Here is a 13,857-nt window from a genome sequence, read left to right as displayed (position 1 = left end):
CAGGCAAATATCAGTTTGAATATATCCTCAAAGACTTACAATAGCCCTTCATTTTCAGGGAACAAAAAAGAACCAGTAAAATATAGTAAAGTAGGCTGATCACACAGCTGTTTGTATCACCAACTACAGCCCTATTCAGAGTTAATTAGCTTGATCATCCTAGTGATAGCTGTCTTTCTGGATCACACTGGAGGCACTACCAAGAGAAAGCAGCTGCACTCTGTCCCATGGGAAAATTATAGGACCATCAACCAACTGGACAACAAAAATAAAATATGGCTGCTTCAGTTCTGAAAAGAATAAAAAAAAAATTATCTAGTTGGAAAAGACAGAGGCAGGTGATGGTACCATCATATCCATACAGTTATCTGCATACAGTAGGCACTCAATCATTGCTTATAGCATAAGATTAAAAATCAGTCAAACCCTTAGAGTATGATTCCCCTGGGGAAATGTTAGGTCCCTCTGAAAATGAGGAGGCAGACCTCTGGCACCCAGGTAAATAGAGATTTATCACATACTTTGTGCAGAATACTATAGTAGGTAAAAGTTATTTTCTGATGTTTGAAGAGAGGTAGCATCTGAATATCCTCTTGTTAACTATAATTCATTTTGGACTCTCCATGTAGGACTCTCAGCCTACAGAGCTTAATTTGAGAACTAACTAGGACTCAGCCTTAACCACTTTTTGAAGGACCCCACCCTCTATCTACCACAAGAAAGTCAACATCAATTTCAAAATTTGTTCTAGAACACTGGTTCTAAAAGTGTGGTTTGGGGACCCTGAGAGTCTCTAAGATGCTTTCAGGAAGTCTGCAAGAAAAAGAAAATACATGAAACTATTTTCATAATAATACTAAGCATATTATTTCCTAACATAGAAAATAAAATACATATAACATACATAAACAAAAGCTCTTTAGAGAGTCCTCCATAATTCTAGAACATAAAAGAGTTCTGTGATTAAATATCTGAGTTCTATTGCTCTAGAACTCCAATTAGTGACATTGTTTACCTTCTGTTTTCAGATCTCTTTTGGTCTAGATCAAGGTTTTTTTGAAGCTTATAGAGTCTTCAAAATAATATTTTTAAACCCATAAACTAAAAGAAATGGGATTACAAAGGAAAGCTGTTATATTGGTTATTAAAATCTCAAAATAATAAAAAATAAATAAATTCATGGAACCCAGTAAAAGAATTGGGTCTAGCCAACTATATTCCTAAATGAGTTCCACAGAACACTTACTATGAAAAAGACAACAGACAAATAGATAAGGACAATGGAAAGAAAATAGAAGGATGGAAGAATGGAAGGAGGAAGGAAAGAAGGGACTGAGGAAGGCAGGAAGGGAGGAGGGGAGCAAGGGAGGAAGGGAGGAGAGGAAGAGAAGAAAGAAGGAAAAAAGGAAGGAAGGAAGGTAAGAAGGAAGGAAGGAAGAAAAGGAGAAAAGGAGGGAGGGAGGGAGGGAGGGAGGAAAGGAGGGAGGGAGAGAGGAAAAAAAGAAGGAGGGAAGAAGGAGGGAGGAAGGGAGAGAGAGAGGAAGAGAGGGAGAAAGGAAAAGTGACATCAGCTTGCATCTATATAGAAAATTTATAAAATATGGCCTGTATTCCTAGTAATTTTGTACTTAGAAGACTAGTTATGAAATAGCTCAATTTTATACCCATAGTTAGAGAGCAAAATTATGTAATGATAGTCTGGGGGGTCCTTGTGCTAGCAAAAATCCCTCCCTCCTGTGTGACTTTCATTATTCCCTCATGTTGCAAACAAAAGGACTCTAGGCAATGTAAAAATAGGGTTAATCACAGGTGTTTAGGAGAGGTAACATTAAATTTGATAAATGAATTAGGTGGAAGTAAGGCAAGGGAAGGGTAAGGCCTACCAGTTTTTCTCATTTTTCTTAGCACTTCCTTAGCACTAGAAGCAGATCCCATAATAAAAAAACAAAAACAAAAACAAAAACAAACAAACAAACAAAAAAAACAACTCCCTCCCCTCTTAAAAAAAAAAAAAAAAAAAAAAAAAAGCAAATTCAAGACCACAGTCATACACCCCACACTTTGTCCCCTTAGAAGTCATCTTTTCTGGCATTAAAGAAGGGAATCACAAATGTGTCAGACACTAACTACTCTCTTTGAATCTTTTTGCCCAATGGGGTCATTCTTCTCTTCTTTTCTTTAAAATTTTAACTTCTTCTTTTCCAAAACCATGAAATACAACAAATCTTTGAGGGTTTGTTTTAATAATTAACCCCTTACCAAAGATAGAAAAGAAATAAGGTAGAACAGAAGAAACAAATGAAGGACAGAAGGAACTAATGAAGAAAAGAAAGAAAAGAGAAGAGAAGAAAAACAGAAGGAATGGAAAGAGGGAGGAAAGAAAGAAGTCTTTAATGCAAAAATATTTTTCCATCTGTAATTTTTTTTGAAAAAATTAAATATAGTGTTATTTTGCTAAAGAAGATAATTTATCTAGCAAACCATTATATATTTGCCTCTTAGTGTTCAGTTTTATAAAAGATACAAATGCATATAACAATTTTTCTCATGAATACTTATGAATGACATATATATAAGTCAAACAGAGATTTGTCCTTTGGTTGATATTCTGCAGCTCTTCAATGGACTTCTACTTCTGGTAAATTATGAAAAACTTTTAAATTGGTTAGGAGTCACATTTTTCCACAGCTTTAGATGTTTTTTTTTATTTGTTTTTTTTTTTTTTTACTAATGATCACATCATTTTTGAAAAGGAACTACATAGATTCAAGCCATTCTTGTTCCAATAAAACTCACAGAGCTTGTTGTTTGTCCTTCATTCTCAAAGAGGATCATGATATCAGGGAGATGATGGCATATATGCAAGTGAATTGGATTTAAATGAGGGAGGGCTATGCAAGGTCACCTACCTCACCTTCCCCTCCAGAGCCATCTGGTTCCAGTGGCAAGATATAAATCAAGATGATTAGAATTCACCCTTATCAAAGGGCTATTATTTCTTTTTCATCATAAGTTGGAATATGTTCATGATTCCCAACTTGTGGGATCCACAGACAGTTATATCTAAAATGCAGAACTGTTTCTTCTAAAACAATTAACATGAAATTATACATCACAATGCTTAAGTACAACAGCAAAATAACTGTTTGGACATGTATACATATATTGTATTTAACTTATACTTTAACATATTTAACATGTATTGGTCAAACTGCCATCTGGGAACGGGGATGGGGGGAGAAGGGAAAAAATTGGAACAAAAGGTTTTGCAATTGTCAATGCTAAAAAATTACCCATGCATATATCTTATAAATAAAAAACTATAATAAAATTTTTTTAAAACAATGCTTAAGTACAAGAAATATTTTAAAGGTGAAAGTTGACTCCATTTTCTCTGTTTTATAGTACAACTTCCCAAACATCTTTTCATAACATTCCACATATTCAAACCAACATTTATGATCTATTTCTTCTCTGTTTCTTTCTGTCTCTGTCTTTCTCTCAGAGTAAAATGTCTTGCATCTAAATTAGATTAGGCATCATTGGTCTGGACATAGGAATTTGCTTGGTCCACAGTGAAACCTTATCATATTTCAATTTAGCTTCTTTTTTTTATATAAATGATTTTCAAATTAGGAAATTTTGATTTCACATCTGATACATTCTGTATTTGAATATAAGCTTTAAAAAGTAATATTAACAGCCATTTAACTCAATTGCTATTGCTCATATTTGACTCTTCACTCTTATTCACACCAAGTCTCAACTCACTCCAGTCCATCTTCCACTCAACTATCTAACTGATCTTCCCAAAGTGCATTTCTAGTCATGTTACCATTCTACTCAAACCTCAGTCTTTATATTTTCTCTAGGGCCAAATATAACTCCTTCTATTTGACTCTTAAAGTTATTTATAAGAACTGGAAATGGAGGCAATGCCTATCAGTTGTGTAATGACTAAACAAATTATGGTATATAATTGTGATAAAATACTATTGTGCAGTAACAAATGATGAGCAAGTTGATTTTAGAAAATCCTGGAAAGATTTGTCTGAAATAATGGAGTGAAACAAGCAGAACCAAGAGAACATTGGATATGGCAATATAGTCTAAAGACTACCTGAAAGACTAGGATAATATAAGTATTTTATATATTCAATCAACTCCAAAGGATCTATGAAGAAAGATGCTATCCACATCCAGAGAAAGAATTGACAGGAAGTATGCATATGGTTGTGCACACATGCATATGCACACACATATCTATCTGCATGTATGTGTGTGTGTATGTGTGTTTGTGCGTGTGGGTAAAATGGTGGCTTTCTCCAGTGTGGTATGAAGAGAGAGAGAAGGAGACAATGTGAAGCTTAAAATGTAACATTTTTTAAAAATTAATTAAAAATTTTAAAATAAAACTTTTTACAACTTGGCTTCTTTCTAAATTTCTAGTGTTCTTACATTTTATTTTCTTCCACATATGTATTTGATATATAACACTTTATTTTATTTTCCTCCAATTACATGTAAAGGCAATTTTTAACATTAAAAAAAAAAAACCTTTGAAATCCAAATTTTCTCTCTCCCTTCCTCACCTTCCCCCTCCCAAGACAATAAGCAATAGTTTATACATGTTCAATCATGCAAAACATTACCATATTAGTTAGGCAGATAACATTTTGGAAAATGTTTAGTGGCCATATCCTCTTTGCCCCCTATCATAGTCCCTACTCTATTTTGAACCCTCATCTTGCCTGAACTATTGCAATGGCTTTCTAATTGTTCTCCCCATATCAACTCTCTTTCCACTCCAATACATGCTTCACACAGCTTTCAAAATGATTTTCCTAAAGTGTGAGTATAAAAATGTTACCCCCCATATTCAGCAAATTTCTGTGGTTCCCTATTATTTCCTTTAAGATCAAATGTAAGCTCTTTTGTTTAGGATTTAAAACTTTTCTCTCTCTATCTTTCCTTTCTTCTTATACTTGATTATTCTCCATGCATTTTATGGTCCAGCTTTACTGGTTTATTTGCTCACAATACTCCATCTCCCACTTTTATGCTATTGCAATGGCTCCTTCTCATTCCTGGAATGTTCTTCCTCCTCACTTTTTCTTTTAGGATCCCTAGCTTTCTTTAAGATTCAGCTGAAATTCCATCTTCCTCAGGTGACCTTACCAAATGCTCTTTCTCTCAAATGCTACCGCCTTCTCCTTTTAGGTTGTTTTAAATTTATGTTGTATCTTACACACACACACACACACACACACACACACACATACACACACACACACACACACACACACACACACACACACACACACACAAACTATTTTCCATATAAAAATATGAGCTCCCTGAGGAAATTTTTTTTTGCATTTAACAAAAAAAAAATCTCTACTTGGCAATGTATTTCATATAAAGTGATCCATCATTGATTGATGGTTATAATTTGTTGGAGAAGTGTTAAATGTTTAAAAATGTGAGCTTTTTTTTCCCCCTGAAGAAAAGATGTTGAGATGTGTCAGAGAGAAATAAAAAAAGTGAAGTTAGCAACACAAACTAATCAGGCAGTGAGCTTGGCAGTGAGTGAGGCAGCTGCTTTGTAAAGTCACAAGCTTCCAAGTAATTCTGAGTTAGAAGGGATTGTAGATCAAAAGCTGGGAGGAGGAATGGAAAATCATTCCGACTGGGCCTAGGTAGCTAGGTCTGTGTAAAGCCAAGGCCTTGGGAGCTGTTCTGAAGTTTTGCTTTGTCATTTGTTTCCCCTCTGACAGGAGACAGTGCTAGGCATCTAATCCTGCTCATGGGGCTTTGGCTGAGGGCACCATCCTGCTTGGAGGCCAATTTCAAATGCAGCATTTGTCACCTGCCTTGTGGGTTTATTCCCAGAAGAGTATGACTTGGGAAATGCTTCTCTGACTTTCCTAGCTCCCATTAGGCTATCATGTGCTTCAAAGTATGAGGATCTTTATTTTTTTCATATATTCACAGGCTCCTATGAGTTTGGCGAAATTGTCTAAACCTTTATGTCTAAAGAATTTCCCCATGTAGTGATAACACAAGGTGTCTAGAAACTCTTACCAGTTTCCATTCTGCAGAGCTTAAGGAATATTTATTGATGGATTAATTTGACATCCTCCTTGGAGGTAATCCCTATCTCCTAATTCCTCTTCATGTAGACTGCATTCACTACTAATTTACAAGTTCTCTTCTCCATTCCAGTAGAAATTCCTTAAGTTCTTTTGCCTTTCCTGTACCTTTAGAATTTAGCACAGTGCCTGACACGTAGAAAGCAATGTTCAATGACTTTTGGGAGCTTTTCCTGATTTCCCCAGCTGCTAAGGCTACCTTATATCTACATTCTGTGCCTTGTTTATCTGTATACATCTTTCCCACTAGAATATATGCTCAAGGGAAAGAGTGTGGTTTTGTCTTTCTTTGTAATGGCATAGTGATTGGCCAATAGTAAACAAGTAGCTTCTGATTGCAAAAGATCTTTGCCTGTCCTCCCAGTTGCTAGTGCTTTACTATTCAAGGTTAGTTTCCTGTTTTTTATGTTCCTGTATACATATGTGTGTGTATATGTGTGTGTGATATGAATATTTATATGTATATACATACTCACATATATTTACTGATTGATGATGGAACTATTATTTCTTGCCTGGCACTCATAGTAGAATATTTGTGTTGTACAGATACATATTTTTAAATAATATTTTTCTAATTAGATGTAAAAATGATTTTGAATATTCATTAAAAAACATTTTGAGTTCCAAATTCTCTCACTCCCTCTTTTCCTAGGACAGCAAACAATTTAATATAGGTTATATATATATATATATGCAATCATGCAAAACATATTTCCTTATATAAATCATGTTGTGAAAGAAGACAAACCTCTCTCCAATAAATAAAAATTAGTATGCTTAAATTTGCATTCAGATTTCATCAGTTCTTTCTCTAGAAGTGGATTGCTTTTTTTTTTGTCCTAAGTGTTTTAGAACTGCGTTGGATTATTGGATTGCTGAGAATATATAAGTCATTCACAGTTGATCTTTATACAATGTTGCTGTTTCAATGTACAAAGTTCTCCTGGGTCTGCTCACTTCACTTTGCATCAGTTCATGTAAACCTTTCTAGGTTTTTAAAATCATTCTGATTATCACTTCTTATAATATACATGTATATACTACAAATATACTTTGGTGGTTCTGTTTTCATTGATATGAGTTCCTCCATTGATGCCATTTTACAGTCAGAGATAAGAGTCTTAAAAGGTCTCTCATCTTGTGCAGTTAATTTTCTTGTAATTTTACCCTCTCACCATTAACTTCTCACCTGGAAATGTCTATATTATAAAGTCTGTTTCTTTGAGAGGCTGGCCATGCTAACCTCATACCTGATTCTACTCACTCTTTGGACTTTGTTTCCTCACCTGAAGCCTTGTTTTTGGTTCATCAGTACCTCTTCATGATATTTTTTTATCTTTCCTTCTGTGTTATATTCTTTTATTAGAATATAAACTCCTTGAAGTTAAAAGCTGTCTTGTTTGCTTATATTTGTATTCTGGTGCTTTAATGAATTTTCTGGTTGTCTATCATCTATATATCATTTATCTTTTCCATAAGTATTTTATAGAAAATCTACCCTGTATTCTAGAGAAATTTCCCTGGGAATCTTAATATTTTCTGGATCCTAGTATAACTCTTGGACTATCCATCTGTTATCTTTGTAACAAAGAGATTATAAATTACCAACACACATTCATATTTGAATCCATCAGTTATTGAGATAACATATGGTCAATCCAAGTATTGCATTTCAAATGATATTAGGTACTCCAAGGCTTTTATGCCAATAAAGATATAAGTTCTGGTAGGTCATACAAAGGCTGAACTAATGGTGGGCCATTCCTAGAAACTAGAAAGTTAGTATTGAAAAGATGATTTGAGGGAAATGGGAAGGATGAGTTTTGTTTTAGACATTATGAATGAGATGATAACAGGACAACTAAGGCTGACTACTTCTTGACCTTGGCCATAGAAAAGTCTTCATTCTTCCCTTGTACTACCTTCTGTTTCCAAGCCTGGTGTTCTAAAAACAGAAATGCCCCAACCCTTAGAGAATCCTTCAACATTCCTGAGCAGGGGCACTTGATACAGACATGGTTACTGATAACTCAATTCATCTAGGGGAGCAATATGTAGAACAAATACAATGAAAATATAAAGTCCAATGAAAGACTATATATCTAGAGCAATCTAATTTTTTCAGAGGAACTCAGTATAAGAAACTTAATCACCATGAGATGAACATTTAAAGCCTACTAATTCTAGTTTGGTGACCCTGACTTAATTGCAATTTCCTAGTCTGTAAAAGAAGAGAACTAAAGATAGATAATTTTAGATTCTACTTGCCTCTAAAATTCTCGTCTAAATTTCTATATTCAGTCAATTTCCCATCTGAGAGGTACTTCAACATCTCAAATGCCTACTGGACATTTCAGATTGGATATCAGTTAATAAATATTTATTAAGTACTTACCCTGTGCCATACACTGTGCTAAACACTGGGGATATAAATAAGAAAAAAAAATACAGTATCTGCCCTTAAGGAACTTCCAGTCTAGTAAAGAAGCTGAAGGGCAGAAGAGGGAATTTTCCGTTTTCAAGTTAAAATCATATTGTTTAAAATCAAAATCATCTTTCCCATTTACTCCCTATCATCTTCTTGATAAGGCAAGGTAATATATATTTATGAAGCTTTTATTGTGTACTAGGCACACAGTATTAAGTTCCAGGGGGTAAATAAAATAAAAGCGAAACAAATAAAAGCAAATAGATAATCCCTGGCCTCAAGAAGCTTCATTCTAATAAGTCATAAATTTTTGATTTCTGTCAATGGTGCACTATTCTTCTAATCACTCAAGTTTAAAATCTTGGAAATCTTTTTATTTATTCCTTTATTTCTTTTTCAATGTTGTTAGTTATCAAATCCTATTGATTCAAAATGTTTTTTCCTTTCCTTTCCTATTCCTAGCATATTAACCCAAGTTTTATCATCCTCATTTGTGCATATTATCTTGACTAATGAAATCACCTTTCAGTTATTCTCCTTATTATCAGCTTCCCTCTCTTCCATGTGTTCTGCTTCTCATATGCATTTTTATGCAAATATATATATATATATATATATATATATATATATATATATATATATATATATACGTACATGTATAGATATATGGATAAGAAAGCAGACTATAAAGTCACATATCCTTCCCATTCCTCCTCCTCTCCCTCCAGGGGGTCTTTTCACCCTGGTGATATCTTTACCTTGAACCTCTGTTATCCTGAATGGGGAGAGACTACCTAAACTGCTATTTTAGAAAGGGCCTCAGCCATGCTTTGGTTGACTCATGACTCTTCTCTTCAGACTTCTTTTTCTCCTGTACTTCCACAGCTACCTTGTCCTCCCATATCTTTATAGATCTTCTTGTTAGCTAGGAGGTGCCTTCTTTGGTTTTATATGTATCATCAGTATTTAGCAATTTCATAGCATATAGTAAGTGCTTAATAAATTCTCACTCTACCTATCTACTTTATAACCTAATATATTTCACAAGTCATTTGAGAGACTTTCTTAAGATGTTATTTTCTTCAATACTTTGTGTGCTTCTTTTCACCAGGCTCTTCATGGATTCTGCATCAGCTTCCTCCTCTATATCAAAAATTTCTCTTTCTGGCCTTCTGTTATCTTGGGCTGGAAGAATGTCTTACCTCTGTTCTTTTGTTGGCTCTGCCACTCCAGAATTTGATTTGAGGTTTTATTTTAAAGTTATATAGAGGGAAATATTGGAAGAGTTCAGTTGAGAACTTTATTTATTCTGCCATCTTGGGTCCACCCCAATTTAAAATATTTTTAAGTATAATTTTGACTATGATTTTTTTTGCTTTATGCACTGATGTTGTTATAGGTTAACCCCAGAAACAGATGCAACTCCACTATATATCAAAGCATCAAAGATGAGCTTTTCCCTAAGCAGATACCAAGTAAAAGGCTAAAAAATTGGTGACATAGTAGGAGACTTATCCTATAACATAATCATTTTAATCCCAAAGTATGATTGCTAGCATTTAAATATTAAATACAATATATAAAGTATTTACACATCTATACTTACATATGTGTATATAATAAAAAGAACAAATAAGTAATGTCATAAGTACTTCACTTCTGTGCTCACCAGTGTGCTAGATTGTAGATTCTACAAGGAACTATAAGACATTGTTGTTGCTCTTAAAAGAATTAAAAGGCAAGGTTTAAACATATCAAAGTTAAAACAACAGTTTAAATGTCTTGAAAGTAATAAGACATCCAGATATTTACTATCTCCTACAGGGTACATAACAAAAGTAAAAGAACAATTCAGATAGCAATGCCAGGATTCTGGAGATCATAATGGTAGTTCAAGATGGAAAGGATGATGATTCATCTTAATGGAAGGATTGTTTCCTGACTTCTTATTCATCCAAATGGCATAGCCATGTGTGTTAGCAGGGAGTTGGAGTTGGAAGGGCCTGGACCACTGTTAATATGAAGAGAAAGTGAGCTCTAGAGTAGAGGTGAAGTAGGGTCTCCTGATACCCTCTTGCAGGAATAGGGGTGGAGGATGGTCTTATCAAGACAAGTAGAGCAAAGGCAAGAAGAGTACTGGCAGGAAGATGGGAGCAAAGGGATCCCCATAGCACTTGCTGGGCTTGCTATGGGGCCAAGATGGAATTTTGGCCAAGGGCATGGACATGTGGTGATGTATGTTTCCTGCCAGATACTTTGGTGCCCGGGGCAGTATCAGTCTTAAATATTGGCTATGTCACAGTTATGCAATATTATAACCAAGGTATTTAAAAAGTAATCCAGAAGAGAAACTGAGATAGAGCAGTACTGAATCAAAAACTTTATTTATACTGGCAACTCCTTCAACAAATATAGGGTAGCATCTTCTCCATAACAAATGATCTTAGAGGGTTGTCTAGAACAAGGCTATCAAATAGAAAAGGGCAACTAAACTATACATAAAGATCCGTGTGGCTGCTTATTGACTTAAAAATCCACACATGAACATTATTATGTTCTATTGTACTTTAACTTATTCTGTTAAATATTTCCAATTATCTATATGCTTCTAGTCACACTGGGAAATGCTGTTGCCAGACACTGAGAAGTAAACTGACTTGCCCAGAGTTATATAGTATCTATCTATCTATCTATCTATCTATCTATCTATCTATCTATCTATCTATCTTTGTGTATATACATAAAAACACACATATACATGTTTATGTACATATGTACATTGCATAGATGTATATGTGTATACATAGGCGTGTGTATGCATATGTACACACATATATACATTTAAGTAGCTATACATGTCTTCATCACAGGCAGGACCCAATTTTTCCTGGATCCTTAGATATTGTGCCATACTGACTCTCACATGAATAATTGGGTCAGTTGGCCATAGTCACTGCTAACAAAAACACCACCCGAGATAAATTCTCCCAATCAGAGGAATTTACTCCTGTGAAGGGAAACTCATCCTTCACCCACTGCAAGGGGTATCCTTTGGATTAATGAGATGATTTCAGGTAAGGGAAATTTTAGGTTGAATGTCAAGGAAAAAAAAATTTCCTGACTCTGAGACCTATTGGATTACAAAGTACTCTCTCAAGGGAAGTCGTCAAGACTCCATCGGCACAGCTCTGGGAATAGACTTTGTTAGTTAAATTGTACTTCTTTTCTTAGTTGACTGCCTGACATTTCAGCAATAGAACCAAATAATTCATGGGTCAACTATGAAGTGTGCTTATTATAATCATCTGAAAAAAAATCTCACCAACAGAGATGGATTAGAAAAGAGAAATATATATTTTTAAAATTCCAAGTGATAAAATTTGTCAAGTATTGGCAGCATGAAATCTGTTCTTGTATTATTTTTAAAATCATTGCTGATGTACATAGAAAAGAATTCTCTGGAAGAATTCAGAAAATAGTTGAAGTTGAAGTTTGAGTGGAGGCAATAATGGAAGATTATGTCCATTATTTGGATTAAGTTGCTGTTGAATGTTGTCATTACCCTTTAGGCCTCCAATAATAACTTTGCTAATGATATATTAGGTTAAAACAACAATAATAACAAATAAACCCAATGACTTTTAAATCTCATGGAAGCTGGAAAGGAAAAACAACTGTTAGGAAGGGCCAGAATGAATCAATAAATTGAGACTGCAGATTGTGATATTGGCAACCTATAAATACCCCATTGTGGCTTTTCTAGCATGTCTCCAAATGAAGAAAGAGGAAATTAAGGTTTTCCTGTGAAAAATTAGCCAGGGGTTAGGTACAAAGGTAAGATATCAGGCAACAAGAAGTACTGTCCTTCAGATGGGGCAGAAATCCTCACACTCCCTGGAACATGCTATGCATGCCCCACTTATAATCCTTATTTTATGCAGGCAAAATTTAGTTTATATAATCATATAATGAGGAAGATGGAAAGGAGTTGTTAGAGATGATTGCTGAAGCCTGGGATGCATTGCTCCATGTGGGAGAGATCACTTCTGAGAAGCTTTTATTGTTCTATATTTACTCTTGGAATTCAGGAGAAATGGGATGGGGGACTTGGGAAATAGCCCAGAAAACAAGCCCAGAATATTTTACCTTATTTCTTCTACCTTATGAAATATTTTTGATATTCTGGTGTATTAGTCTCCCCCTGCCTTGTTTTGGCAAGGAGTTAGAGCTGGTTTCTCAGACAGAGGGATGAAATCTTAGATCTTTGAACCATTTGAAGTATGAGTTAAAAGTATTCCATGGGCAAACAGATTCTAAGAATGCTCATTCAGTACATCAACTAGAAATATACTACAAGGTAACATAGTTGCTAAAGTGCTGGATTGGGAGTCAGGAATACCTGAGTTCAAATGTGACCTCAGCCATTTATTAACTATTTATCCCTGACCAAATCATGTAATTGTGATTTCCCTCAGTTTCTTCAGCTATAAAATGGAAGTAATAATAGAACTAACTTTTTAGGATTATTTGTGAGGATCAAATGAAATTATATTTGTAAAGCATCTTACAAAGCTTAAATTGCTATATCAATATTATTGTTATTGCTTTTATTAAAATAAATATAGAAAGTAGAGATGGAATAGTTCTATTCAACAGTCACTGATATAGGCTTGATCAGCAAAGATGAAGCTTCCATGTTTCTTGACTTGGTTAACTTTACAAAAATCATATTAGGATCTCAGCAGCTATTTTGGTTGTTTCAGTCATGGCCAATTCTTTGTGGCTGCTTTTGAGGGTTTTCTTGGCAAATAGATTAGACTGGTTCGCCTTTTCCTTTTCTAGATCAATTTACAGATGAGGAAACTAAAGCAAATAGGGTTAAGTGACTTGCCCAGGGTCACACAGCTAGTAATTTTTTGAGGCCAGATTTGAACTCAAGTCTTCCTAACTCTAGACCTGGAATGCAATCTGTTGTACAACCTAGCTGGCCATTTTTACCAGGGTTCTTAACTTAAGGTTCATGAACTTTATTAAGAACTTTATAGCTTTATTTCAATATAATTGCTTTTCTTTGTAAACATATGTTCATGAATTTAAAAACATTCTGAAGAGAACATAGGTTTACCAGACCACCAAAGCAGACCATGACTGCACAAAAGGTTAAGATTATCCCATATCTATACAGATATTTTCTGTGCAACAATAGCATGACATAAAGGTCTTTGTTCTCAGAGGACCATGATATCAAGGAGGTGATAGCATGACATGTAAGTG

Source organism: Sminthopsis crassicaudata, chromosome 1 (assembly GCF_048593235.1).
Source record: "Sminthopsis crassicaudata isolate SCR6 chromosome 1, ASM4859323v1, whole genome shotgun sequence".
NCBI classification, from domain to species: Eukaryota; Metazoa; Chordata; class Mammalia; order Dasyuromorphia; family Dasyuridae; genus Sminthopsis; species Sminthopsis crassicaudata.
The sequence above is the reverse complement of the archived record's forward strand: the minus strand, read 5'-3'. Positions refer to the sequence as shown.